The sequence below is a fragment of the Peromyscus maniculatus genome, chromosome 9 (genome assembly GCF_049852395.1).
Source record: "Peromyscus maniculatus bairdii isolate BWxNUB_F1_BW_parent chromosome 9, HU_Pman_BW_mat_3.1, whole genome shotgun sequence".
In the NCBI taxonomy this organism is placed as follows: Eukaryota; Metazoa; Chordata; class Mammalia; order Rodentia; family Cricetidae; genus Peromyscus; species Peromyscus maniculatus.
In genome coordinates, this window is record NC_134860.1 from 62,005,144 (window position 1) to 62,032,537 (window position 27,394).

Below are 27,394 nucleotides of genomic sequence, written 5' to 3' on the forward strand. Positions count from 1 at the left end.
TTAATTCACTAAAACTAAGTAATCATAATACGAAGATTCCCATGTCCCATTTTAAACAGGGCTGGTCTTCCAGCGTCTGGGACCCTCCCATTTTTATTTCAGAATCAGAAATGCTTTTCCTTTCCCGTTAGTCATTGAAAAGAACAATGTCAGGCTCTTAGCTCCTCTGTCCCATTGAGCTGGGACTGACAGATGTACATGGGATGAGACCTTTTTGACTCGAAGGCTTGCTAAAAATTGAACAGCCTGCCTGTGCCCCCACCATGGCGAGGGCAGGGCCATAACAACCCACGATTGAACTTCTTGAGACCCGTGGTGCCTTTTCTCGTGGTGCTTTTCCGTCGAGTAACTCCACTCGAGGTGGCCACTTGCAGCAAACAGCAGTACCAGGACTCCTCCCCCGGTCTTCCATTCCAGCGCGGTCCGAGACGTGAACGTGTACACGTGTCAGTCGGCATGGCTCTGGATGGGCCACTGTGGTTCTGTACTTCTATCATTGAGGTTCGGGTGCAGCTTTGGTGGGAATTGATCATTCCCCTACAAAAAAAAAAAAAAAAAAAAAAATACGATGCTCCACTAAACCCACTGGCTCTCTGGAGAGTAATGACCTTGCGGAAGGACATCAAGAGATGAGCGGGGCTGTCCTCCTTTCCCCGGGATGAGCTCTCTTTGTTTGTGAAAGTTGCTGTCTCCATAGCACAGAGTGTTTGGTAAAGGAGCACAAGGCAGCTTCTTTTAAACTTCCTTTGGTGCTGATATTTAAAAAAAAAAAAAAATTCTTTGTTTATTTTGCTTCCTTGCTCATGGCCAGAAGCTGCTTTTCTAAAAAAAAAAGAAAAGGAAAAAGGAAAAATCTCAACTCACCATCGCAGTTGACAAAGATGGTTTAGGAGTGAGAGGTGAGAGGTGAGAGGTCAGGCATTCCTGGTTTGTGTCCAAACTCAAGACAGTTTCTTCAGTAACCTGCTGAGGTCTCTCAGACTCAGTTTCCCCATCTAAAATGGCTCCCATACTATTTCCGTGCTTCCTGGGGAAGGGTTTCCCATAGGATCATCGGTTGGGGCAGAGTCAAGGAATGAGTCATTTGGAGACAGCAGCTTGACCTGCTTCTGAGATTCTTTGTGTGTCACTGCGACTTTACCACTTTACCGTGAGGTTCGCTTTGCTCCCGCCCTGCCTCCGCCAGCACTGCTTCCTCCCCTCCCCACAGGAATACCTTCGGACGTTGTGTAACTGACAGAGATTCTCTAGGCCGCCAGGGAGCGCTAACTTCTCCCAAGGGAACATCACCAATGCTGTTTAAGGTGCTAGAATCAAACCTCATTTTATACACTTTGGTTCTTATAGAAAAACAAAACACGTAGAATTCTTTCTGTGAGGCCTTATAATCGATTGTTGTAGCTGGTTGTTTATCCAAAAAGCAAGAGAGAATAGAAAACACAACGAAGATGCAGAGATTCTGCATAAACCGTAACTAAAAGATCTTTATTTCCTGTATTAATATGTATACACCATATATGTATACACGTGTGTGCATATATAGCGACATATGCTGAAGGCATACAGCAAGACTGGAGACCTGTACAGTATTCTAAGCTCTATTTTCAGTTTTCCCTTGGTTTGTGATGTTTGGTACGGGTGTGCAAGAGAGTCTGGCGAGGATTGGATGGCAGGGGCCGAATGTGAAACAGGAAATCCTTCATCTTTTGTTCTGTTCCATACCATGTAAAAGGCAGGCTGAGTGAGAGGAGAGATACATACAGCAAGGTGTAAATAGGCTTTCTCATGTTCTGCACATGGATATTCCATTGGTGTGTGGTTTCTTCCCTATGTGAAGACTTACTGACGGCTGCCTAAGGTGTTCACACATAAGGTTTACCTCAAGAAAGCTTTAAAAAAAAAAGGCAGTTTTTTTTTTCTTCTCTCATCTCTTAAAAAGTAGTGACTCTCCCGGAACCAAAATGTGAGGCATTGCCATAGAGAGATCAATAAGAGAATCAACCACGTCTGGTGCTTTCCTTCATGCCTTGTCCCCCGTCTCCTCTTTTAACTGCTACTGTAAGCAAAAGTCTTAGATATTACTTTGGACAAGAAGTGGTGTGGAGATGCCGGCACCGTGTACTGGTGAATCCAAACTTTGCCGGAACAGGCGGCAGGGGGGTCTTTCAAAGGGTAGGGTTGGCTTGCATGTTTTTAGTGTTAATACTGGTGTGTGTGTGTGTGTGTGTGTGTGTGTGTGTGTGTGGCTGTGTGTGTGTACTGTATATATGTTTCTGTGTATGATGTGTCTGATGGACCGAGAACAAAATACTGCAAACAGAAATGAACAGAAAAACACAGCCCACTCTGTCAGATGCTATTTCTCAGATGATGTACTCGTTCACCTTGGTGAGAAACCAGTCTCACAGCTATGCAAACTTCCTGATCCCTCCACCCCCTTCACCTCAGATTCTCAGCTCTTCTCCATATCCCTCACAGGCTGTTGTTTTTTTCCCCCCTTTATCCAAGAACCACAATGACCAAGCTCTGGTTCAAGGTGAGCATGCTACAGTGATTCTTTGCCTAAATTTAAGCGCTAACAACCACAACGAAAGTTTTCTTTGCTTTCATTTGAAATGATTCGATGATGTACTGATCCCGTTTGGTTCTGTAAGTGATCTGATGTGTATTGTGTGTTTTTGTGTTTACGATTTGTTTTCATCCTCTTTTTGGTTCAAAATACTTATTTCCTTTAGAAATTCGACTTTCCATGGTATATGTTTTGGGGATGTGTTGACTTAATGCAAGAAAACAAATTTGGCTTACGTGGAACAATGGGCCTGTGATCTCTGAGGTCGAGGGGAGGGTGGAGGCTGGCATGCACCTGTAGCTATTACTGTGGCCCTTCCAACCTGCTCCTGAATCAGACTGTAGCTGTGAGCTGGTGTGCTCTGGGGAGCATGTTTCTCTCCTTATTTGTGGTCACCTATATGGAGTAACCTGTCCCCAGAGGGCCAAGTCAGACCTTCCACCTTAGCTTTTGGCCAGTTTCATCTTTCCCAGATAGTCCCTAGTCTACATTTCCTACCCAGTGACAAACCTCCTTTTCCTTTTCTCTCCTTTCTAAAACTCCCCCCGACCCTCCCCCCCCCCACCTCTGCCAACATGGACATTAACTTGCCTGAGTAGGGCCAATGCCTCTGTTTTCATTTTGAAGCTAGTGTAAGTACAAGCAGGACTCTTCAAGGGCCAGAAAACATGATCACTCAGGAAGCCAGCACTGTGCGCAGCGTGGTGTGGGGTGGAGTGGGATGATGAGTGTGGCAGCTTCCAGCTCATTGACAGTGCCCGGTGATGCCAATTCCAGTGAACTGGCACAGCTTCACAAGGTCTTGAAAAGTATTTATGGGGAAGAAGAGAGGTCTTGGGGGGGTCTATAAAGCACAACCTAGGCAGGGAAATTCCTGCAGGCAGAAGGCAGCTCCTCCCCTTTTTAGGCTGAGAATGCACAAGTCTGAGTTTTGTTCATGGTTTACAAATCTAGCACAAGGTGGCCGAGCCATCCGAGACAGTTTTTAACAGACAAATTCAGACACTGCCTAACTGCTCTAGCACAAGCTGCTCCCTCTCCATGGTTGCTGGGAGCATAGAGTGAGTTCCTTTGAGATGAAGAAGGAGATCATTGCTTCCACGAGAGCAGCACAGTCTTTAGCACCAACCCTCCTCCGTCAGCTCCCTGTTCTTTTAGCTAACGGGATGTTTGAGACCTATCCCAGGAACTTCTTCTTTTTCCCCCCAAAATGAGGTCCCCCTTTGGAGGTTGTTTTCTGGAGACTTTGAGGCCCATCTATATAAGCACCCCCTCCCAGAAATCTTTCCCAGAATCTAAGCCATCTTTGAGGTTCAGAAAATCACAGCAGCAGCAGTTCTAAAAATACACAAAATTCCCCAACAACTGGCTCTTGCTAAGCTGTAGTTAAGGAGCTGGGGCCCTGTTTGTGACCCCATCCTCTCTGGACCAATGCCATCCATGTTCAGGCCCAGAGATGGCCCCAGATCCATTGTTTCCAGGTCTTCCAAAAGACACACATTTGGTGCAAAATGAAGAGGAGCCATGAGGGAGAAGTATGCTGATCCTCTGCTCTTTATGGCAAATCAGACTTCTCAGACTTCTTGGGGGCTGTGTCAATCTGTGACTCTGGGAAGGGACACATGCCTCCGAGGTCTGTGATGGCAGTGATTCTCAAGGACTGTGCCTGTGGGTACCGACTGTTCATGACTAGCCCTGTTTTCTCAGAGAATGCCTGTCAGAGTGGGCATGCCCTGCTGTAGCATGTGGGCTAACCCCTGGCAGAAGTCCTCAGTACTAGTTGCCACTTAAGACAGTGTAGCACATGTATATGCCAAAATGCCCAGGCTGGAGAAGCCTGTAAGGCTCAGAGTGTTCCCTGGCTGGCTACTTGGAGGATGGAAGATAATCAGGGGCCAGCCAAGTTCTCACGATCTCTGTGGACCAGGAATCACACTGTCAGAATAAGTCCCACAAGGACCCCGTGATGGTATTAGCGGGGCCATTTTAGAAGGACAGGGAACTCCTATCTGTGGGATGTTGACGAGGAACAAGCCAAACAGGGGACTCGTGCTGGCCTCTCACTCAGCTTGCCCTACCAAAATCTTGCAAGGCCAAAAATCTCACTCCATTTTACAGGCCACGAGACAAAGGCTCATGATGCCTTGTACAGGGTTCTGAGGTCAGTCAGGAGTACAGCTGAGGGCCTAGATCACTGGTTCAGTCTGCCTCAGGGGCTTACTCCTTTTCAGGCTCTCTCTGTCTCATTTCTTCTTTCCAAAGCTTTCAATGATCAGGTGTCTCACAGTGCCTGGCAGAGACTATTTGAGATGGATACCAAGAACCTGGTATTTTGTTTCCATCCAATACAGTGGAGGGGCTCAGCAAGGGATATGAGAAGGTGGCAGCCTGAGGTGGGGATGAGCAGAGGACTGGGAGCCCTGTCTGCTCCTGTCCCTACATTCCTAGGCATGTTGTTTGCCTCCTGTGCATCTCTGCTTTCCCATCTCTAAAATGCAGAGGCGAGGCTGCAGCCTCTGAGCCATGCCACCCGGAAACACTACACGGTACGATGAACAAGTGCAGTGGTGTGGAGTCAAATAGTGATCCGATGTGTTCAGGCCTGGGCAGGCCAACCATGCTGCAAACATACACAAGGGAAGAGAAGGTGCAGCAAAGCAAAGGATGGGGAGTTGGAGCAAGAGGCACAGCCTCCAGCCCTGGAGGCAGGGGGAAGCAGAGAGGGAGCGGAGGCATGTGGGGTAGATGAGGGGCCTAAAGGGTGGGGAAGAGAAGACTGATGCACTCTGCTGACCCTATCAGTCCCTACCTTCATGGGTAACAGCAGCTCTTCCAGCTCATTGCCTGCTGGCACTCCAACTCAGTGTGCCCGCCTGAACACACAATACTAGCTCTGTACTCATCACAGAAGTGGCCATCACGAAAGCCCTTCCATTCCATGTGCAGAGCTGGGTATCATTGGACAGGGCACAATAGGATCTCAGGGTGTGAAGAAGACATCATCTCATCTCTCCCTTGTTCCCCAGCGGGCACCATGAAATCAGATAGTCCTCCTTCAGAACTGTCCCAATTTTGCCTATGATAGCCCAGCTGTTTCCTTTTGAGTTGAGTCTCCCAGAGGGCAGAGACCCAGTATTTGGAACCCTTAGAAGCACCCTTGGTCTTGCCTGGTCTAGGAATTTCTGAAGACAAGATTGGGAATTCCAAACTCACTTGGCCATATTCTCTGAGAATCAAGTGCTCTGACAGACAGTCTCATCCCCTGAGCCAGGCTGGAGAAATTGTCTGGCTTTCATAGTGGCTTCTGTTTACACATTAATTGATTTCAGTTCCACTCTTACCTATCCCAGTGTTTGATTCTCAAAGTTCAAAGGCGAGTCTTCCCTGGTATGGGCCCAGAAGGGCTGGAGGAGGCCCTGGGTCCCACCTGGACAGAGATAAATGACCATAGCATCTCCAAAGCTTTGAGAACCTTGAGATCTTCTCTTCTGTCTCAAACCAATCCTCTTGATGCACTTTCTAAACATACAGCTCAACCTGGTTTATGTTGTCCATGGACCAGGTATTGTACTCAGGAGACTGTGTCTCCGGGGGTGCTTACAATCCCCAGGTCAATGAAGCACAAACACAAGAGCCAACCCAGTCAAACTCTAGCCTCTCACCCTCACACTTCTCCAAGGTCCTCCCTGAACATATCAGGTGGCCTTCCATCCCTCATTCATTGTCCCCCAAATAACTAGGCATTCCACCAGGACCTCTCAGCCTTCCCTCAGGCCCAAGGCTGCCCTGGCCTGTAGCTTTCCCCAGTAATTATTAATAGAGCAAATTTCATCCAAAGCAGGATCTAGTCGCAAGTGGAAACATGAATTAAAATACCCACTGAAGTCTGGTTGAGTGGGAGCCCCATAGATAGACTGGAGCCCCACTCCTCTGTCTACGCCATTTGCTCTAAGTCTGTAGAGCTTTCTGCTCACGTACAACATAGTTAACAGGTTCTTTGCCATCTGCATAGGTCTGAGCTGACCTTCCCTGGTGAGCTGTTTTCATGGTTTACCTAGCCTGGGGTCCTCCTCTCCTGTTCCTTCTTCCTGTCTGTGTTCCTATCATTTGGGACACAGACATGAGCACACAGAGGAGCTGTTCTCTGTAGTAGTCACCACCACCACCACCACCACCACCACCACCACCACCACCACCACCACCGGCAGTGACAAAGCAAGCTGGAGATGATGTCCTTCTGGGTAGCCCATTAGCCTCCCCACCGGAAGGACTGTTAATTGAAATGATGAGGGGAAAGGGATGTCTTGGGATGCCAACTGGCAGGTACCTCTTGCTTCTTTTGAGAGCAGTTGCTCCCAGAAAGAAGCTGTGTTCATTACAGCTGATGTACTGAGGGTCCCAAAGACCAGCAGTCCTTTTCTTAGGGGCTACCACTGTACAGATGCTCCAGGGAATTAAAACCCCCTGACATGCTCACCACCGACTCCTAACTAGTGAGCTCCTGGGTCCCACTTGGCAAGATTACACAGAATAGCCCTACAGGACAGGTTACTCCTCATTAGATAAGTTAAAACTCCTTCCATGGTGAGAGTAGAGAGCACAAAAACAAAATAACAAACAAAAATACATTTTTTCTTAATTTTACCAGGGTTTGCAATTGTACACATCTGATACCCTGACTGAAAAAACAATGTTCTTTTTTTTTTTTCCATTTTGAAGCAGGTGTTTTTATTGGGACTAATTTTAGGGTCAGAGATCACTGGGCTTCTGCTGGCCTGGTGAAAAGGCAGACATTGGTGGCCACAGTGTTAAGCCAAATTTAAAATCTTTAGTCGCCTCCATCTGTAAGTGTTCTGTATCTACCTCATTATGATTCCTTTGGTTTTCTGTGCTTTCGTGTTGTGTACAATGTCAGAGGTGAAATGTAGATAAAAATATATATATATATAAAATATATATTTTTTGCTTTGCAATAAAGTTCAAAGCTATAACACAGAATATTCATGAAATGTCATAGCCTTTTCTTGTACTCTATGCTCTTAGTTGTGAACTGTCCTCGGGAGCCCTTTTGCCTATTCACTAGAGTCAATATTGTTATGTTGGCCATTTGATAAGCTATTCTACTTATTTTCACTGTACTTTTTTTTTGACACATTGAATAAGACATTAGGATTCTTGAACAATTCTTGGTTTCAAAGGTGCTTTATTTCTGTGGACGCAAGTGACCAAATGTTAATCTCTCTACAGATGAATCTTCTAGATGATAGGATTCATCTTGATGCCACTGTTCTTTGGGTTTAGAACTATAAAGGTTTGTGCATAGAGGGGAAGGAAACATTGGTTTGGCTTTGTTTCTGGTTTTGAAACCTTTTCTGTTGATTTATGTCCAGCATAGTTTCCACTCCGTGGCATGGAGCGCAGTGTGCCCTGACTCCCTGGCTTTGCTGTCCAACTGGACTGCTCTCCTTGTTGACGCTGCTGCTTTCTCTAGGTTGATGTCATGTTGTACTATTTGGAGGTGAACTACTGTGCCCAGCCTCCACCTCTTCTCTAAACCTTCTGGAACTCTCTTCCACACCAAGGTGTTATGAGGGATGGTGCTTTGGAACCGTTCACAGTGTACAAGCCAGCGGTACCTAAAAACTCACGTTTCCCAAGAGAGGCCAGATGGATGACAGGACAGGTTCATGGGATCCTGAACAGAAGGTGGACTGTCTTCAATTTATCCTGTTTATCCACGCGTTCGGACAGGATTGCCTTCATTTCACTAAGCATGTCTATGTTACAAGCCCTGAATAATTTGTACACTTCAATGATACTTGCTTTCCCTGTGTCTTGGGCCAAAATATGTATTTTTTTTTTCTCAAAGCAATTCAATGTGCTTGAATGGGATGAAGAAAGGTTTCAAAATTAGGGTAAAATATCCTTACAAATAACACTTCTGCAAAACTCGAGACTTATTATCCTCCAGCTCTGATGAGATAGGGGGAAAGGGTAGTTGAATGGGGGGAAATGGTGACTTCCCTATAAATGCGTACAATGCGACAAGGAAATGAAACGTCTGTGATTCAATTTTATAATAGGTCTTTTTTCTTCGGTGGTCATAGAGAATTGCTTGGTATGTATCAATGGTTGACATTTCAACTTGTATTCGAGAGAGGTTTGTTTTCCTCTTTAACAATGCTGGGCTGGCATTTAAAACAACCACGGCTAGGTTACACTCAACTCATACCTAGCTGTTTCTCTTTTCATGGTGTAGTGGTCTGTCCATGAGTTGAAATGCAGATAAAGTGTATATTGAATATGGGACACACTGGTGTTGATTTGGAGGGAAAACATAACGATAAATATATTTACATATGTGTGTGTATATGTGTGTAACTAAGAGTGGGAATATATCACACACACACTCACCTACGAGTACTACAGCCACACACTTCCAAAGGTGGGTTTTGATTCTGAGGAATTCGCCACCTCACTGAGCTTTCTAAGATTGTAAGATTTCATTGGAAATAATTAAATGATTGAGAAATGTTTGCTAGAAAAATTCTCCCTTTCTCCCTCCCTTCCTTCCTTCAGCAATAGAAAGCACAATTTCTATTACCACTTATCCTTTTGGTTCCATAGCTATGGTATGGTCCAAGGAGGAAAACTGGAATTTGTTCCTTACCTCCACCCTCTACCCCTCATTTCACTCAACACCAACAGAAAGCAGAGCGACCTACCCATACCGTTTCTTAAGTTTTTCCATGGGTAGGTAGGTCTCCATTCCTGGAGAACCTGCCAGAGTTTGAATACCGGGCTCTCTTGTCTTTCCATGCAGGTTCTGGGCCACCCTCACCCTTGGAGCTGTTCTCTCCAGATGCCTACACACATTGTACCAGGGCACAGACAGTAGGAAGTCCAAGCCACTAGAAGGGCTCTCCTGCATCTGGTAGAGACAGTGTGGGTCTTAGTGTTAAAGAGCACAAGGTTCAGAATGTGGTTTTTGTTTGTTTGTTTTTGTCTCTTTTTTTGGAGGAAGGTCCAATGGTCTTGGGTGACTCTAATGATCAACCAAGGAGAGGATATGGATGGGACTTCTGAAAGGTCGGCCAGCTTTGCCCATGCAGTGACCTCTCTGTTTCCTCATGGCATGCTTCTTGGTGAGAGAAATTCCAGGCAAGTCAGAGAAGCTTGGGAGTGAGGAAAAATGATCAACATTAGCTCACTGTGAATGGCCTCTTTTGTCTAGACGGCTCATTTATGCAGGGTGGGCTGGTCCTTCTCTGGTCTGTCCACTGTTAGATTTGTTTGTGGGGGAGTTTCTGGTGATGTTTTCTCATTACTTATAATTTGGATGATCACTGCTCCCTGGAAAGGGAGAAGACACTGTCTCAAGAAGAAACTATTCCAGAAAGAGATGCTTTTCTTCCTGGTTTCCTAGTTGCTCTTGCTAGCTCGCTCTATGATTCACTCCTGACTGCTCCATCCATTGCTGATTTCTGTGTTTCCTACTTTTGGATAAGAATAATGTCTAGGCCTAAGGGACTTGTAGATCACTGAACATGAGCAGCAGGTACATTTCAACACCAGTGACAAATGATGCCAATATTTCTTTACCCCGAATTCAAGGTGCTGTATAGCCACAGTAGAAACTCTAGACTTTGGGCTACTCAGACCATTGTGTTGGCCATGCTCTGACCTTCCTTGCAAGGGCAGGTTGTCAGATAATGAATCTATTTTATCTCAGAGGACTTTCCTGCCAAAATAATATTTCCATTGAAAATTCAGCCAACTGATCATCAAGAGTATATTCTGTATCAAGGGGACCTAAATGTGAAACATATTTCAAAGAAATTAATAGAAGAGGTAATAATTGCACACAAAACGCTATCACACCATAGGAAACAGAACACAAGACATGAGACGTGGGTGGTTGAATATCCTTCCCTGCTTCCCTCAATTAATAAGAGAAAACCTTGACACAGGGTTAGTTATTTTGAGCAAAACCCCCTCGCCTTTCCCACCTCACCTATGATCACAACCCCTTTCTTGGTTGATGGAGTTCTTCACCTTCCATTTCCTTCTGTTACCTAAATGAACTGTGAAGGTTCACCCCTACAGTGATATCATTTACCTGGATTTGCAGATAAATATGCCTGCACCAGCAATAATGGCTTAACTGATGAAATGTTGAGGTGGCCAAAAGAAGAGATGATCATAAAACATTCTTGGGGCCTGATGGATGGCAACGAAATTATTTCCCTCCCTTCTAAAGATTTTTCTCCTGATCTGTCACTCTGTGCCTACAACAGATTCTATGAGAACATACTTCATTGATCAGTTTCTTTGCAGACCTCTCCCAGGAGGCCATTTTTGAAGGACCACTCCTCCACACAGCAGGGAAGGGATCAGAGCATTGAGTGGCACCACTGTTTGGGAACCCAAACTGCTAGACAGAAACTGAACAGCATCTACTAGTCTAAAGGGCCGGGGTCTTGCTTTGCCTCAGGCACAGCTGGACTTGTTTCATGCCACCTATCAGAACCAGCAGCTACTCTTTTGAGGCTAAAGGAAGAGATTTCTTTGCCTGAGGAGAAGGGCTCCACTAGATCCCTACGTCCCTAAACAGTTAACTCATTCTGCTTTCAACGCAGTCTCATCACTCACTCACTAACACCAGGCAGACATCCCGAGCCCTTGACCAGACCCATCCCCAAGTCATTCAAAGTCTTCTGGAGGAAATCTAGTTCAAAGGGACTGAGTACAGTGGTGCTCTCTGGGGTTCAAAAGACAGGAAGACATCCAACATGACCACACTAAAAACCAGAGGAGATGAAATGACATTTCATGAGCTCTGTGCTTCCCCAGCCTTCCTAAAGGACTGGTGAGCATTCCCCATGGGAGATGGTACCTCCTAGACTAAGGAATTAAGGACAATGATTAGGAAATGAACACAGTGTGCCTCATCCTCTCCCCCTCTCCATTCCCTGGAAATCCCCTTTACTGAGTACTGACACATTGTCTCTGTAGACCATGTGTAGAGGATTTGCAAAGCCATAGAGAGCCCTTCACCACAGAAATGCCCACTTAGGAAAAAATGTATCAACCAAAAAAGAAACAAAAAGAGTGGAGAGTGATAGCATGTTTCTCTTTCTCTGAACAGATTCTCCAAGACAGAGGATGGTTGGTTGCTTCCACCCAAATCATGCTAACATTGATCTTGAGACTGAAGAACAAGTCTCTCTATTGCCTCATCTCCAGGAGAGATGAGACTGTAATATAACTTCCTAGCTATCATTCTTTTTTGTATTATTTATTTTTAAAATTACACTCATGATATTAATCACATTTGTGGTATTCATAGATTACATTCGCAGTATTCATTCAAATATATATATATATATATATATATATATATATTTAAATTTTAAATGCCTAATGTCATTTCTTGAAGTGGGAAGGAGGTCTTAAATACAGGCTTACAGCACAATGGGAGGACCCGGGAGGACAGAAGTTCGCTACTGATGTTTTACAATCTTGCATCTAAGCTGTTAACACCCATTATTCAGGGTACACAGGCAAGGAACTTCCCTTAAGCATTCAGGAGGGTGAAACCTGGCAGGGAATTAGCATAGGGAGGATATCAAGGTCAAGGTCCGCAAGCAAGGCAACAGTTACCCAAAACGGGGGCCAGAGCCCTACAGGTCCCCCTTTTATTAAAAAATGACCTAGCTATCATTCTTGATCATCATATCTTCATGTCCACAGACCATAGGCGTCCATCCCGAGCCTTAGGGACTCACCAAGTTCATGTGGGTTTGTATTCTATGAGCAGGGTTACAGGTTACTGAGAACAAGGGAGAAGAACAGTCTCTTAGAAATGACCAGAGAAGCATGGAACACAATAGTGTAACCCAAGGGTTGAACCAGCCTTGCATTACTTAGCCAACTTTCAAAAGCTCCCTGTGAGATCAGAAGCCATAGGCCAGTCCCCAGCACTTTTTTGGGTCAACACTGATCGCCACTGATTCCTCTGAAAGTTTTCTTGTCTTTGCCACTCACTGTTCCATTCTATTGTCATGGCAACTTCTGAGATCTCTGCTGGAGTACTTGATCAAAAGTCTTCTGAAGTCAGCGTGTATCATCATCATTGCATTTGTCACTTAAAAGGTGTCTATTTCCAAAACAGTACATATTTATCTGCTAGTGAGCCCATCAGGTCAATTGTGGGTGGTATTGGAAAAGCCCTCACTGTTTAATAGTGATGAGACATAGCATTCCTCTTTCTTGAAACCTTCAACAAAGAGTTGTTGTTTCTACCTTAATTTCCTGGTTTGATTTGGCAAACTGGAGCATGGGCATGTGCTGAGTGGTTTTGTCTAAGTGGACTGAGAATAACTTGTATGAAGAGAAATCTGGAATCTGGGGAGCTATGCTGGGACATCCTAAGCATGGCTCCTGTCTAAGCAGAGTCCAGTCTCATCACAGTCCCAGCACAGCAGGTGGAGCACGGGCCTCAGCATCAGCCTAATGCACTAGCCCTGGCCCAACTTCCTCTTCAGCAAATACAGACAACACTCTTTACTACCCCTCGATGGCCTAGAATTCTGTTGTCAGTACACCCAGTCACACAACAAGGAAGGCACAGTTCCCCCTTCCTAACTCACCCTAATGTTTGTAAGTGTAAGAATCCAAGGCCATCCTCTTGAAATCAATGACAAGCTGAGCATGGTGGTGCACATACACACCCTGTCTCAAAACAAAACAAGGACAAACATCTCCTAAATAAGTTACATTCTTCTTGATTTCAAAGGAAAAGAATGAAGCCCACTGCTCATTGTGCTAACATGCCCCAAACACTGATTTTTATAGGAAAAACAAACAAACAACAACAAAACACCTTTGCTTCTCCCAATCCCTGTTTTATTAAGGATGTCAAATGGTTTAAGTATGAAAGAAGACCTGAGTGTTTTGGGTCCTAAGCTGGGAGTCAGCCATATTAGATATTTGGAAATTAATGAGCAAACCAAACAATGCCAAGCACATTGTCTTTTAAAAGCCACTTGGAGTGGATGAATGTGTTGCTAGGCAAGTGCCTTGCATGTCTATACAAAGTCATAAAACGTCACTAAATGGGAAGATGAGATGTGTTTAAGAGAAACAAATGAGGCTGTCCATGGCATTTCCTGAATGCCTGTTGTGTGCTTTGCCTCCAATAACTATGAATTAAGTGGTTTCACACCCAATATGAGGAGTGTGGAGGTCAAAGAGCTGATCTATCTGCCTGAGGTCACAGAACTACAATGAAGTAAGAAACCACCCTAGACTCTAGTGTCAGTTTGATGATATGCAAACCACACCAAGAGTTAGTAAGGCAACAGCTACCTTGCTACCATGCCAGTTCCAAAAGTGTCAGTTCTTGAAGCATCATTGATGGGAATGTCTTTCAGAAAGAGACAACTCCATAGTGGTGCCAAGAATGACCCATACAGACTTGTCTTAAGGTATGATTTTTAGCTTTTAGGTTGCATTCCCTATCGTCCCATCCTCTGGTTTCATTCAGTCCCTTTCCTCATGGGAATACATCTGTGATCACAAATCCTTCAATGACGCATCATTTGGAGAGAGGAGGCCTTGCTGTCTGTGCAGAACTCTGGGGATTTATTGATGACTACAGTAAAAAGCTATGAAGCAACCCAGCTTTTTAGAGTCCTCCATTGGCAGGAAGATCCATCCATGGTCAGCAAAGTATAGACATCAGCTGTCTGGGAGGGGCCAGTCACTCTAGAGGCACCCAAGGCGATGCCCAAAGGACCACTCTATGGGCTATGGTATGGCTCAGACTGGGCTGGAAGCACAGAACATTTCCAAGGTGACTACTTTAGTAGAGTAGGCTGTGGCCTGGTGACTAACTCTGGGAAAGCTAAGTCAGAGAAATTCGGAGGTAGGTCACTTCTGGCCAAAGGGAGGAGTAGAAGCCCCCTTTTGCCCAAATTAAGGAATGTACTGCATGTTTTAGAGACAGCCCATGCTTCCTCCAATGGCCAGATTTTAAGCAAATCACAGAGTACTGGACTCACATCACAAATTCTCACTCAGTGTCAAAGATAGGGAGACTTCCTGATGGTGCAGAGGGATGGGGGCTTCTTTCTTTCCTTGGCTGTAAACAGGAGTAGAAGATATGCTCACTTACATAGGTCACTAGGAGGAAGCCAATAGATCATACTGACAGCCACAGTTCAGAGATGGACACAGTGCTCTCCATATCCTACACAGGTCTAGCTAACCCTGTATCCAAAGCACCTCTTGTGCTAAAATAGCCTCCTTTAAATTCAGCCCAAGGTTTACCAAGTGGGGCAGTGTGGCTTTCTTAGATTTGGACTCCAGGGGGCTTCATGAAGAAGGCCAAAGACCAACACACAGAGTATGTGGCTTCTGCAAGCTTCTGGCCTGCTGCTGTCTGTGCCCAGTGCCAAATGTTTGCCCTTCCTCTTGGTCACAGAGAGGGTGACTCTCCAGTGGCTCATTAACCTCCTAACACAACCCATACTCCTGATGCTGCAAGTCTCAAGAGGCAAGTCTTCCACAGGCTCCCATGTTTCTCTTCATGTCCCACCCATGGACCTGGTCACTTCTTTTAGCCAGCTTCCTCTTTTCCAGTCTCTTGCCCCAAGGTGAGGCTCAGAAGGTGGGGCACCCATGCTCAGACATCCTTCTAGATTCTTGACATCTTTCTTCCTTCGGGTCCATGAGACTCTGAGAGACACTGTCTCCTTGGCAATGGCCATCCATTTACCAAATGGAGGCCTCTGGCCCCCCACCACCCCCAACCTCGCTGCTTGCTTCTGTTGTTTTCTTTCTGTCCAGTAGGTGGCGTCACCCTCTCTCCCAACAGCCTGGACCAGCGACTGAAGCACAAAGCAATCTGGCCCGGAAGCTCAGGCTATAAAGCATTGTGTTTTCTAAGTATTAGGGAGAAAGCTCAGTGATGCGGGGACTCCCTCAGGATCCTCCACCCTTTAGCCCCAGTTTTCCAGTTATGTTCTCGTTGGAATTGTTATTAGTTTTGAATAAGTAGGCACCTCGTGCTGGCGAATTGTGCAAAACGCCACCCTTCTCTCGTTCCTAGCATTGGAAGGGGCGACCGCAGCACCCTATCTCTGTGAAGACCGTCATCTGTTTTTCTGAGTTGATTTCGATTGGTGCATTCTCACTTATCAGGGACCTCTGATTCTAGAACAAAATCAGCTACTTATTCTAGTTACTGTAAGCAGACACATAACTTTTACTGTAATTTGAAAACCCTTGCACTGTAACGGTATTAAAAAAAAAAAAGCAAATCCTATTGAAACTGATTTTGTATTTTTGATTACATCTGGATTTTCACATTTTTGTATCTAACCATAACCACGGCAGAGCTTCCATAGCTTGTGTTTAAGGCCTTGTTTTCTTTCCAGGTTGAAGTCTTACGGTTGTGTTGACACCAAAAGTTTAAGGGGACAGGATTGGGGCCTGGCTAATAGCACTTATCATGGAGGCACCCCTGCTCTGGTGCCAGGGAGACCTTGCCTAGGAGGAGCAAGCCACATCGCATCCCATTGTGTGAGTTCCCACAACAGCTCGCATCTCCAACAAATCCAAGGCCAACAGTTTGGGCCCAACCTTTGCCAGGGACTCTCTCGACTGAGCGGCCCCCACTCCTGCATCACTCAGCTTCCTGGGCAAGGGAGGACATTTTCAAAAATATGAAACTTTTGGAATTGATTTGTGATTATTTTTTTTTCCCTTCCTGCTGGAAATGTGCTGGGCAAAAGACAGCATGATGTTATCGCCACCTCCCTGCTTTTCCAAAACAATATTACCTGTTGTTCTCTTTCGTTTCTTAGTGAGGAACATTCTAGACACAGACCTAAATATGAACTCTTTGCCTCCTGTATTTCGGGTTAGCAATTCTCCCTGTGTATTCTTAACTGTTGACGCGTTTTCCTTCTTAGCATTGCTTCTCATTTTATTTTTTTACCGAACAGCAACAAATCCACAAAGGAACAAATTATCTCTTTTCCTCTCTCTCTCTCTTCTTCTCTCTCTCTCTCTGATGTGTAATGTTGTGTTGTCCAGATTCTGTATAAAAATATGTATATGATGTATCTGATATTTGGCAGCCACTGGCTGTTACTTTAACCAATATAATTAACAAAAATGCATAATGTTGGTGTTTGATTTTTTTTTTTTTACAAAAAAAAAACCCCAACAACCTAGTTAAGATGTTGTGTATTTTTGCATGGTTAAAATGTACTTAGTGCATTAAGAAGTGTTGTGGAGGTGCACAGTGAACAGGCCAGTTTACTTTTTAATCCTAATGATGACTGGTTGTCAACCAGACTTAGTCCCAATGATGTCTGTCTGCTTTCCTTTAGCATAATTCTATTTATAACTTGTGTTTAGTACTCAAGGTTCAACATAGCATATCTATCTATCTCTATTGTATTTACTGTTCCTTAAAACCAGGTTGTGGAAGTTCACTCATCAGGCACAGGTGTCTCCATTGCTGATTTCTGTTGAATTACCACCCCACTCAACAGCTGTACAGTCCAGCTCTAAAGCAGCAGGCCCCGGAGGCGAGGGCGGGCATTTCTCCTTTCAGAGATCTCTCTCTCTCTCTCTCTCTCTCTGAGCAGTACTGTGGTTTTCCCTTGTCATGGAACATTCTTTTTTCAGTCCTAGTTATATAAAGGAGAAGAAAGGACAGGAAGGTAAGTGGGAGTCTAAGAATTATTTATATTTTATACACAAGAGTACATATACTATATTGTAGATAGGAAGGCAGCTGGGCAGTAAATGCTGAGTTAGGCAGACAGGCAGTGGAGATGCTGAAGGATTCAGAAAGAGAGATGCAAGGCTTTCCTGACTGCAATGGCACCAGAGCCACGTGAAAGACTGCAGAAAAAAAAATCGGTGGCCTTGTTGTACCTCGGTTTCTTCATATGTGACATCAGGAGGGGTGGTGGCAGAAAGGGAGACAGGTGCCTTTTCCTGGGTCTTCAGTGCACGTCAAGCAAATATGGGTCCTGAGCTGCCTGTGAGACTGAAATGCTGTTTGCAGACAGAACATGAGACTCCCCCTCCTCAGGACACCTGGACTTGCAGGGGGAAGACATGTATTAAAGGGATTATCATGTCAAGATTTCCACAGGAAATCTCTTCAGTGAGAGGGTTCCCACGTGGATTAGATAAAGGGGAATAGCTAGGAATTATCTCTGGTCAAAGGAGTTGAGTTCTTGCCCTAAAATCCTATCTTCTCTTTGCCAAGCCTGCATCTGTGGGCTGGTTTATCCCCTGGGGATGCTAGCAGTTTTGCTAACCCAGCCTTGCCCACCCTGGGCTCTGACAGACAACCCCTCCCCTGGCTGGGATCTAACATGTACAGTTGCCAGCAGCCGATTTGTGTTGTTTCGTCCAGGATCTGTGTTTCTTAGACACGTACTTGGCTTGGAGCGGATCGCTTCACCTCTCTGTAAGCAGGCTGCTTCTTCCTTCCCAAGCTGAGGTCACAGTTAGGTTTCCAAGGTCCTGGAGCTTATTGGCTTTGCAGAAAACCATCTGTCCCATGGCCAGCTGAATCAAAAGAAGTTCTTGGCTGGCTCTGTCTTTGCCCTCTTCGGAGTTAAGAACTCAGAACGGACTTCACAGGCACTTCTTCCTCCGGGGTATGTACGTACGTCCTCAGTGGTGTACTCGAGCATCTGTCCCATCATTGTCAGCTGCTGGCGGGCACTTTTCAGGATGAACTGAGTGCATTTCCTCCTTTTCCTTAGAGTCAAGGCTGGCTCCAGAGGGACCACAGACACTTGGCAGCATTGTTCCTCTCTTGCAGGCTCTCTGTGGCCAGGATTCAAGGGAAGTAGTACCAGGGTGCTGATGTTGCTCTCCAGTCTCTAGCAGGCTGTGAGGACAACACTGAGTTGCTACTTTTCAGGAGCAAGCTCACTCCCTCTGGGTACACAAGGCTGCAGAATCCAGACCTTACTTTTGTCTGTTCCAGCTGACAACATCTCTGGGACCTCAGACCCAGAATGTCAGAGAAGCCCCAAGAGCCCTAAGGACCCAGTATCCTCCTTCCACAGATGAGGCAAGCCATGCCTAGAGAGAAGACATAATGAGCGGGGGAACTCAGCGGAATTGATGGAGCCACTTTGTCCCTTTCTGACGTAGAAACACCAGCTCACAATGCTCCTTTACATTTATGAAATTTGTGTGGTATGTCCCCCAACCACCATGCTTGGCATCCCTAAATATTTTCCGTGACCATGGTTGATGGGAACGCACTTTCCCAGGCCTGTGTGAGCCAAGTGAGGGAGGTTAGCGTGTGGGATAAGGAACAAGCTGATCTAGTCACCTCTGTTTTTAAGAGGCACTGAATAGTAATGAGGATAGCAGCGGATTCTCTACCTCGGTCCGGCCCTTCCTACTCTCCTGCTGGGGTAGGCTCTGGGTTTTCCTCAATAATCATAGCAATCTAGCTTTCCATCTAACTCACCATCCTGGAACCACCTGCACCCCCACCCCCACCTGGATGACTTCCTCAAGGTTGTTTCCATTTCAGAGGCTTCCCATTCCAGAAAGAACATGCTATTGTTTTTTTTTTTAACTAGTCTTTCTCAGGAAGCCATGACCTTTGATCCAAGCAAGTCTTCACATTGATTTTTACATCCTCTCTGTGTTTTCTTTACACATCTCTCTGTCAACTTTTATCTCTGTGGAACCACCAGAAGCCATTGAGTATTTCCTCATGCAAATGGCAGTTTCAAGGACTTCTATGGGTATCATTTTCCCAACAGTGACAGCAGCCTCGGGCCTTGTCTTCCTCTTTCAAGGAGCTTGGTAGTATTATTCTTATGTGGCCATTTTTGGTCTGGAGGGCCCTTGACATTTGTCCCTAAAGCATAAAGATCAAATCTAGAATGTGCTTTTGTTTAAATTTTTAGAACAGAGTCCACAGCCTGCTGCTGAGGCCCTTTGGTTTTTACTGTATCATCATGGATAAAGACCATGAGGCCTGCCTCCTTGGCCCCAGCCTCCAAGTCTTAAAAGTCTTTTTTTTTTTCCCCTTTCTACATGTAGAAGTGTTTTTGATTCCAGTTAGATTAGGGTCTGTTTCTTGAAAGAGATCAAATTTCTGAGCTGGAGATTTTTAAAGGGCTTTCTTTATACCTTTAAAGAATAGCCCTTTACAGCCTACTCCCGAGAGGCCACTTCCTGTCCCTAACTAATCATCTGAAGAGAAGTCTGTGCCCTGGCCAAAGACCCAGAAAGGACCCTGGGCATCCTTAGTGGTGTTTTCTGAGATGTGCCTCAACCCCCTGCAAGGTGTGGGTCAGATGTTAAGGTTCAAGGTTCTTCCTTGAATTCTGTGTCTATAGAACGCCCTCTTGTGGCTCTCTGGGAGAAAGGTGACTCTACATGGCCAGTAAGCCACATATCCAACTTGTTTCCTCAAGAAAAGGAGCTGCCAGCGCTCCAAATTAGGACCATAAGCCCTAAAACTAATGTGCTTGATATTGGTAATAACAATGATCGTTATTTTCTCTTTAAAAAAAACTAGGTAACGCAATAGACTTTGCAAACATTCTTTCACACTCTCATGATCCTAAAGATGACTCTTTCCCACGCATCTTCTGACTTGTAAGCTTTGGTCATCCTTGTTCATGTGCACTCTTTGCATTCATTAAAAAACAACAACAACAACTTCTGTTTTATCTGTTACAATTTGTTTTCTGAACTGTTAGAACAGCTCCTTTGTTCCCCGTATTCTTAAACTCTTCCAAGAACAGGCAGGGCTGGTGACCACACTACTTAGCCAGTAGCTGAGGCCACACACCAGCCACACACTGCTCACAGCAGAACTCCAGCCCAGGGCTGCTGCTCCCCTAAGTTCTGTGGGCTCCTCAGAAGGCTAGCCTAGTGAAGCAACAAGGTGTTTGCCATGAATACTATGTTCCTGAGGCTCACTGGCGGGCGTTCTCAGGAGTGTTGCCTGCTTCTCAACATGGTAAGAGCAAAGCCAGAGAACAGACATGGATGAAAGACTATAAAGGTGACTGCAATGTCCCAGTGGCTGTAGGAAGATGGTTGGGCTCTAGTTCTACAGAGCCCATTCCCAGTGGCTTTGGGTATTCTGTCAGGGAAAGGAAGGGGGTAAGCTAGATGATTTCTTAGAGGATTTGTTTTGTACTGTGTGTCACTTAGAGGATAGGTTTAATCATGCACTCATGCAGGATTAGACGAGGAAGTCATCCACCAGTCCTCTTTAGCAATGATCACTTAACTTGCCATCAATCTTGTTTTGTCCATATCCCCAGATCATGCTTGTCACATTTTTGTCACTGGTTTATTGTTGTAATTCTTGCAGTCCTGTTACCTACTTTTCTTAGGGTCCCACCAGAGGGACTAGACAGGGATCGAGCCCCAGACAGCTGGCCATTAGTGTGTCCTCTTGCAAATGTCTCCTTCCCACCAAGGTCCCTTAGAGGGCTCCTGAATAATTTGAGTCTAGCATGTCCAAGCTGCTATACCTGCAGGCCCCAGGCATCTCATGAAGAGCCTTTTCTGTCCTGCTGTCTCATGCTGGAGGATGGAGGGGAGTGATTCTATCTGCTTTACCTAGGTCATACTTGGTTCCTATGCAGGGATAGGTAGTTGTACCCTTGGCAGAAACTGTTCCAGATCCTCTTCTTCCCCGGTCCAGAGCCTTGGCAGTCAGACTACCCAGCCTCTTGCCAGAAGTTAGCCCAGAACAGGTAGCTGTTGGAGGTTATGTTTCCCATAGCATTGTAAGGCTCATCTCCTTTGTCCAGAGCATGGAGGAAGAGAATAGTCCTGCTCTCCTTTATCTTTTGCATGTCTCCTTCTGGATAGATTCAAGTCACACGAGCTTTTTTCTTCTCCCCAGAGGCCAAGTGGGACTTCATAGTTCCATAGCCCTTGCAGCTCTCCTTCCATCTGCTCAGGGGAGGGTGCCCTCTCTGGACCCCCTGAAATTCTTGCCTTCTCTCCAGCTGAGTGTAAGTCTTATGGTGCATGCAAGCATCTGGCTTGGTTTTCCGGGTTGCATGGTGTTCAAGGCCAATGAGATGAACCAGCAAGATGAGAGCCAGGGTCTTGACCTAACTTCTGCATGAATCTTGGTGCTTCCACCTGCCACTCCCCAGAACATGACCGCAGGAAAGAGTTTGGAGAGTAGAAACTGCTTAAGTTGCCCAAGTCTTGGACGAGCCTTTTTTCCATGGAGCCTCTCAAAGGGCAAGCCCTCTGCTGTTGCGTACTGTAAACCTGTGCTCCAGGAGCTGAGGCTTGCTGGCTTGGGGAAAGTAGCCGAAGAGAAAGGGTCCCCTTCTCACCTTTTGTTTACCTTCGATCTGGCTGAACTTAGCTGTCCTTAACTTCTAGTTTGCTAAAGTCCTTATTGCCTTAATGACCACCTACCAAACAGTCAGAACCAGGCGAGAAGTCCCTCCCGTGGTAGACCTTGGAAGCCTGCCTGTCTCCCCGACGCTGCTGTGCCTGAAAGGCGACCACACTCCCTCTCCAAAGCCCAGGGCCCACCTCTCACTGACAGAGCAGTGTTCCCAGGCTGAGGACAAAACCCAGGACTGCTCAGGCCAAGAGATTCCCAGTGCCCATGGTGGCTACCACCAACCCCACGCCATCCTCTGGTCTCCACTGCTTGAGAACTGGACTCCTCCCTGCCCTCCACCTCTCGCCCAGAGACCCTTCACCCCATCCTGCTCAGTGCTGTTCCTGAAGACCATCTAGACTTTTCTGTTCTCTGGAACATTCTACTCACCTTCAGCTGTAGCATACCCCTTCAGCCTCTCCACCAAGCTCTTTAAGTGAAAGGCAGCGGCTGTCTTCCCTTGGACAATAATGAATGTATCTACTGTAAGTGCAGACCGTGTAGAGAAGTGGCTGGGTTCAGAAAAAAAAAAAAAGAGGATTTTTGTAAAGCCTGTTTATTTTTTTAAGTCAGTTTTGAGCATTTCTATTTTATCACCCTTCACGTGGTTTTGGGGAACCCAAATTGTATCAAGGTCTCATGCCAAAACAAGCCAACAGTTGTTTTCTTTACCTTATTTCCTCCATGCACCATGATTTCAGAGATTGTTTTGGTGTCATTTTAAATGTTTTCTTGTGACATGTACTGATGATAAAAGTCATCTTGACAAAAAAAAAGATTTATACATGAATCAGAAAGTATTTATTTCAATTTTGTACCTTTCCATTTTAATACATTATAATGTATTGACTCAACTGAGATAATATAAACAGTTCATTTTAATAACACGTGTGTGTGCCTTTTCCTTTATGTCTAGTTGGGGTGGGATAAACACTCCTGGGGTGGACAGGAGCATTAGCTGGCCTCCGTGCGAGCAGAGGGCAACCTCCCCTGCACCAAAGGCTACTGGACTGGGAGTTGGAAGCAGCTGGTGCCTTTGGGAGAAGGAAAGACGAGGAAGCAAGGAAAGGAAGTGTGGAGGTAAGTGGTGGCCTGCTGGGCAATGCTGACTCCTACCGTGCTGTCCATTGCACTGGCCTTCCCACTAGCAAGGCAAGCCCAGACCATTCTGGTCCTCTCACTCTGGCCCCTGGATGTGGTCTTTGATAGAAGGCTACAAGAGGGGCCTTGCGAGGGAAATCCAAGCTGAGAAGTTGGAGAGGAAAACTTGGTATTAAAAAGAAGGGTATGAGGGTGAGAAGAGAAGAGGAGACTAAAAAGTTCTGGGCTGTGTTTTCTGGATATAAACTTTTCCTTCCTATGGTTAGAAATCCTGCAGATGAGTCACTGAAGTAATAGGCCTTCAGACCAACCCCAGGGACACCCAGCAAGAAGGGCTCTTATGCTTTCATTAGGATGCTTTGTTTTCTTTCTTCTCACCTCTCTTTTTTCCATCTCTTCCACGCGTGTATGTGCATGTGCGCACATGCCCATGTCTGTGGACTTCAGAGAACAACCTTGGTTGTTGTTCCTTGGGGGACAAACTCAGGTGTTGTTCTTCTGGGGCCCCCTACCTTTTGTTTGAAGGAGAGTCTGTCACTGGCCTAGAACCTCACCAAGCCTATTAAGCTGGTAGCCAGTAAACTCTAGGGATCTAGCTGTCTCTACCTTCCAGCTTGCCATGAATGCAATTGCAAGCATGTGCAACTATACTCACCTTTTTATGCGGGTTCTAGAGATCTGAACTCAGGTCCTTGCACTTGAAAGGCAAATACTTTATGCACAGAGCCATCCCCTAATCTGGCATTTTATTGTGGTGTTAGGGGAACTACAACATGGGATATAATCATACTCCATTTTTAAGTCTTTTGCTGGAAGGTGGGCTGAAGGTGGGTGGGTAGAGCAAGGAGGCAAGGCAGTAGGGAAGGAGGAGAGATGTGTCCAGGGGAACCACATCCAGGGGGCTGCCACAGTTCTTAAAGCATACGCAGCACACAGGTGGTGATAACAAGAATTATGGGACATAATCCTCTATTCTCCCTTGCATGTATGGATATGGTTCATTTTCAAACTGTGCAGTTTGGGAAGAAGGAGGAAATACATGACTTGAGACAAAGTCATGCCAATGTCAGGGTGTCCTCCTCAGTGCAAGGGACTTCTTGGAGAAAAGGGAAAAAAAGGGTGAGCAAGGGAGACAGAGAGAGGTGCAGAGAGAGTGCTTTGATCAGATGCAGGAGTCCAGAATGCTGGGAGAGGCACACAGGCCTCACCAATTGGTCCATGCCCTTTGATACCCTGTTCTCCCAGGTCCCCACAACTGCCTTTGCTTTTGAGTCCCCCACCCATCTCTAGTCTTTCTTCTAAGAACACATGACCCTGGTCCTGGGGGCTGATAACTAGACTGTTTCAAGTTTCAAGTCAGTATTTTAGAAATGAATCACAAGAATTCCTGCTGATAAACTCATCTCTAAATATCTTTCCTAAAATTCTTCTGAACTGACGGCAATTTTTGGCTTACAGAGTTTTTCAGTTGTTTAAAGAGGGGCTGGGTTATGAAAGAGATGTAGGAAGCTTGTATTGGTGTTCTTAAACTAAAAATCCTCCTATAAATGTGAATGTATTCACCCTCCCAAATATTTGCATCAAAGGAAAGATAAGAGATCCTTTCCTGGGTCTTTGCTCTTTGGAAACATGGGTCTGGAATTTAGGATTATTATTCTGTGCCAATGTGTAATTTTGTCTGTCTTAGTCTATTTGAGCTGCTGTAACAAAATACTTAAATTGCCTTAGAGATAACAGAAATTTATCCTTCAAAGTTCTAGAGGTTGAATCCAAGGTTGAATGGTTGCCAAATTTGGTTTCTGTGAGGGCTGCTTCCTGGTTCCCAATGCTGTCGCATTGCTGCATTCTCAGAGTATGTGAGAGAGGAGGAAAACTGGATTCTCTCTCCTAAAGGCACCAATCCCATCCCAAGGTTCCCTCTTTGTGATCATGCAAACCCCTCAATGACCCCACCTACCCATGCCATCTCCTTGGGGGCGAAGGTTTCAGCATATGAGTTAACCTCATGATAGCAGGTCTGCTCTTCTCTTTGACCTATAAGAGAAAATTGAGCTTCCTTGATCCTGGCAGTTGAGGTTGTGGGAGGGACTCCTGCCAGCGATCTCTGCAGCTGCCTGGGGGAACTGCTGTCATTTGCCATCACCACCCCACTCCTAGGAGGTTACAGAGCTCTATCAGCCCCTGGCCATTTTGTGTAATGAAGAGGCAAGTATGAGTATGCTTTTCTGATGCCAAGACAAGTAGAAATTGAGCCATTCATTTTTTCTCTTCTCCCTCTCCCTCATCCATCTTTTTTCTGTTTTGAAGTGTGACATCTTTATTTTTTACCTCTGAGGTTTGAAAAATCACCTTGATTCAGGAATTCCACCTACTAAGGTCTTTTTTCCTGGGAAGAGCACACTAAGGCTGGTTATAGGAAAGGATATAGCAATCCATTGCTTGGTCAAGTTCAGGCTACACATGGATGAGCTCTGATCCCCATCAACCAACATTAATAATGAAAGAGGAATGATTATGTAAGGCACAAATGAAGCATGTCAACATGCTCTCTTCCTGGAGAATCAATCAAGATTTAGCAGAGGCCAGGAGTTTCACTCTTACAGCTACAGAATATTTTTACATAATGCATGCTGAACTTCACACTGATAATCTCAGGATCTTTTCTGGTTGCTTCTTATTTCCACCATGATTAATTTACCAGCTTACTTTTTTTTTTTTTTTAATCATCAAGTCTAGTTTCTGCTCTAGGCAAAAAATCATGATAGAAGCAAGTTCCCTACACTGTCCTAACTGACTTTCTTAAGACTCCAGACCTGCATTGATTACATACTTCCTTTTCTGTCCTTTCCAAACTTAATCAAATTCTTCATGCACAGGGGTAAACAGACAATAGAAGTTTATGGTGCTCCCCAAAGATGTTTTCAAACAATGAACAAAGGTTTCCAAAGGTAGCAGATGCTGTGGTTCAAGAACCGAGAATGCCACACATTGGCTAATCCTCCTTGTCCTGTAGAGATCCTCTAGAGAGGAGTGGGAGGCCACACAACAAAGCCTGTATCCTCACTGTGTGTGAGGAAGTGTTCCTGTATGCCCTCCTGCTTGGAAACTCACTGTTTGCCTGGGCTTGGGCTTGGTGATCCAGATCACAAACCCCTCTATCTGGGAAAGGGCAAACTGGAAAGAATTTTGGTCACAGCCGGGATGTTTTAAAGGGGGGATTTGGTCAGACCCAGCCTCATAATCACACTGTCACATCTACTGCCCCTTCTTTCTTTGTTTTTAATTCATGGTCAAGCACATGATCCTTCCTAGCTGGGTGTTATCAACCTCCTCTTCTTACAGGTAAGTAGAAGTGGGCAAAATCATGCCTGATTCTGAGGCCTGTCAACTCCCAGTTCTGAGCTCTTGCCCCCCCCCCCCCCACTAAACACCACCACTTCATTTCCCCAGCACACTGCGTCCTGGAAGGGCCGCAATAACTGCAATGGGGTCTACAGTCTACATGGAGCCTTGCTGGGTCTGATGAAAAGTGGCTGTGACCTTCCCAAGAAGATGAGATGAGGAAGAAGAGCCCCTGTGAAGGGCGGGGCACTGGCCAGAGCTGAAGGCATGGTACCACAATGTGAGAAAAGCTAAAGACTAGACTGGAAGCTGAAGCCTTGACAAAAAGAGGGACCCTGAAGGGAGACGCTAGAGGGGCGGGGGCGGGGGTGCAAATAAACAGCTTGGGGGTGGGGTTGGGGGGGGGGTAGCTGAGGTCACGTGTCTGGAGGAGAAAGGAACGCAAGGGGGTATGCAGCATGTGACAGGACGCATTCAGCAAATGCCAGGTATGGCAGACTGAGCAACGGAATTGGGGAAGTCTTTGGGATTTAAGTCTGTCACAGTGACGACCATGGACGAGTCAACATTTCTCCACCGTGGAGCACAAAAAGCATGGCGCTTCATTTGCTTTGGCAACTAGATGTCTGTTTCTGCTTTTCCCACCCTCCCTCCTCTCGGCATTCCCAACCGGCAGAGGTAAGGGGGTGAGGAACGCAGACCCCCTCCATAGTGCCAATACCTTCCTCTTCAGCCGTCTCTCCAGCTCTTTAAAGGTTCCCATGGTGGAGCCCCCCGGAGAGCTAGCTCTAAGGCTGCGTGCACACCCACTTTTAGAGTTAAACTGTGCAGTGCTTGCGTCCCACAAGCTCTTTCCGAGCCCTAATACGAATCTGCGTCTCTCAATCCCGCCAGGCAGCCCCGCCCCTCAGCTGCACGTGGTTGGTAGCGAGTCGCGCACACCT

The 27,394-nt window shown here is 45.8% G+C and overlaps 1 protein-coding gene and 1 long non-coding RNA gene across 2 annotated transcripts in view; one reads left to right on the forward strand and one right to left on the reverse strand.

Annotated features, from left to right (window-relative positions):
* Positions 1-22,892, forward strand: part of Xkr6 (XK related 6) — a 256,506-nt gene extending 233,614 nt beyond the window's left edge. Inside the window, exon 3 of the mRNA XM_015989382.3 lies at positions 1-22,892. This exon is cut by the window's left edge and continues 12,830 nt beyond it. The gene's annotated coding sequence lies outside the window, so the exon portion shown is untranslated.
* Positions 16,536-27,368, reverse strand: LOC143267409 (uncharacterized). The gene is made up of 5 exons (XR_013042483.1): positions 27,172-27,368; positions 25,066-25,142; positions 22,680-22,768; positions 22,398-22,519; positions 16,536-17,274 (listed from the first exon to the last, which is right to left on the reverse strand). It is a non-coding gene; the product is annotated as an uncharacterized LOC143267409 (long non-coding RNA).
* Between the last annotated feature and the right edge of the window lie 26 nt (positions 27,369-27,394).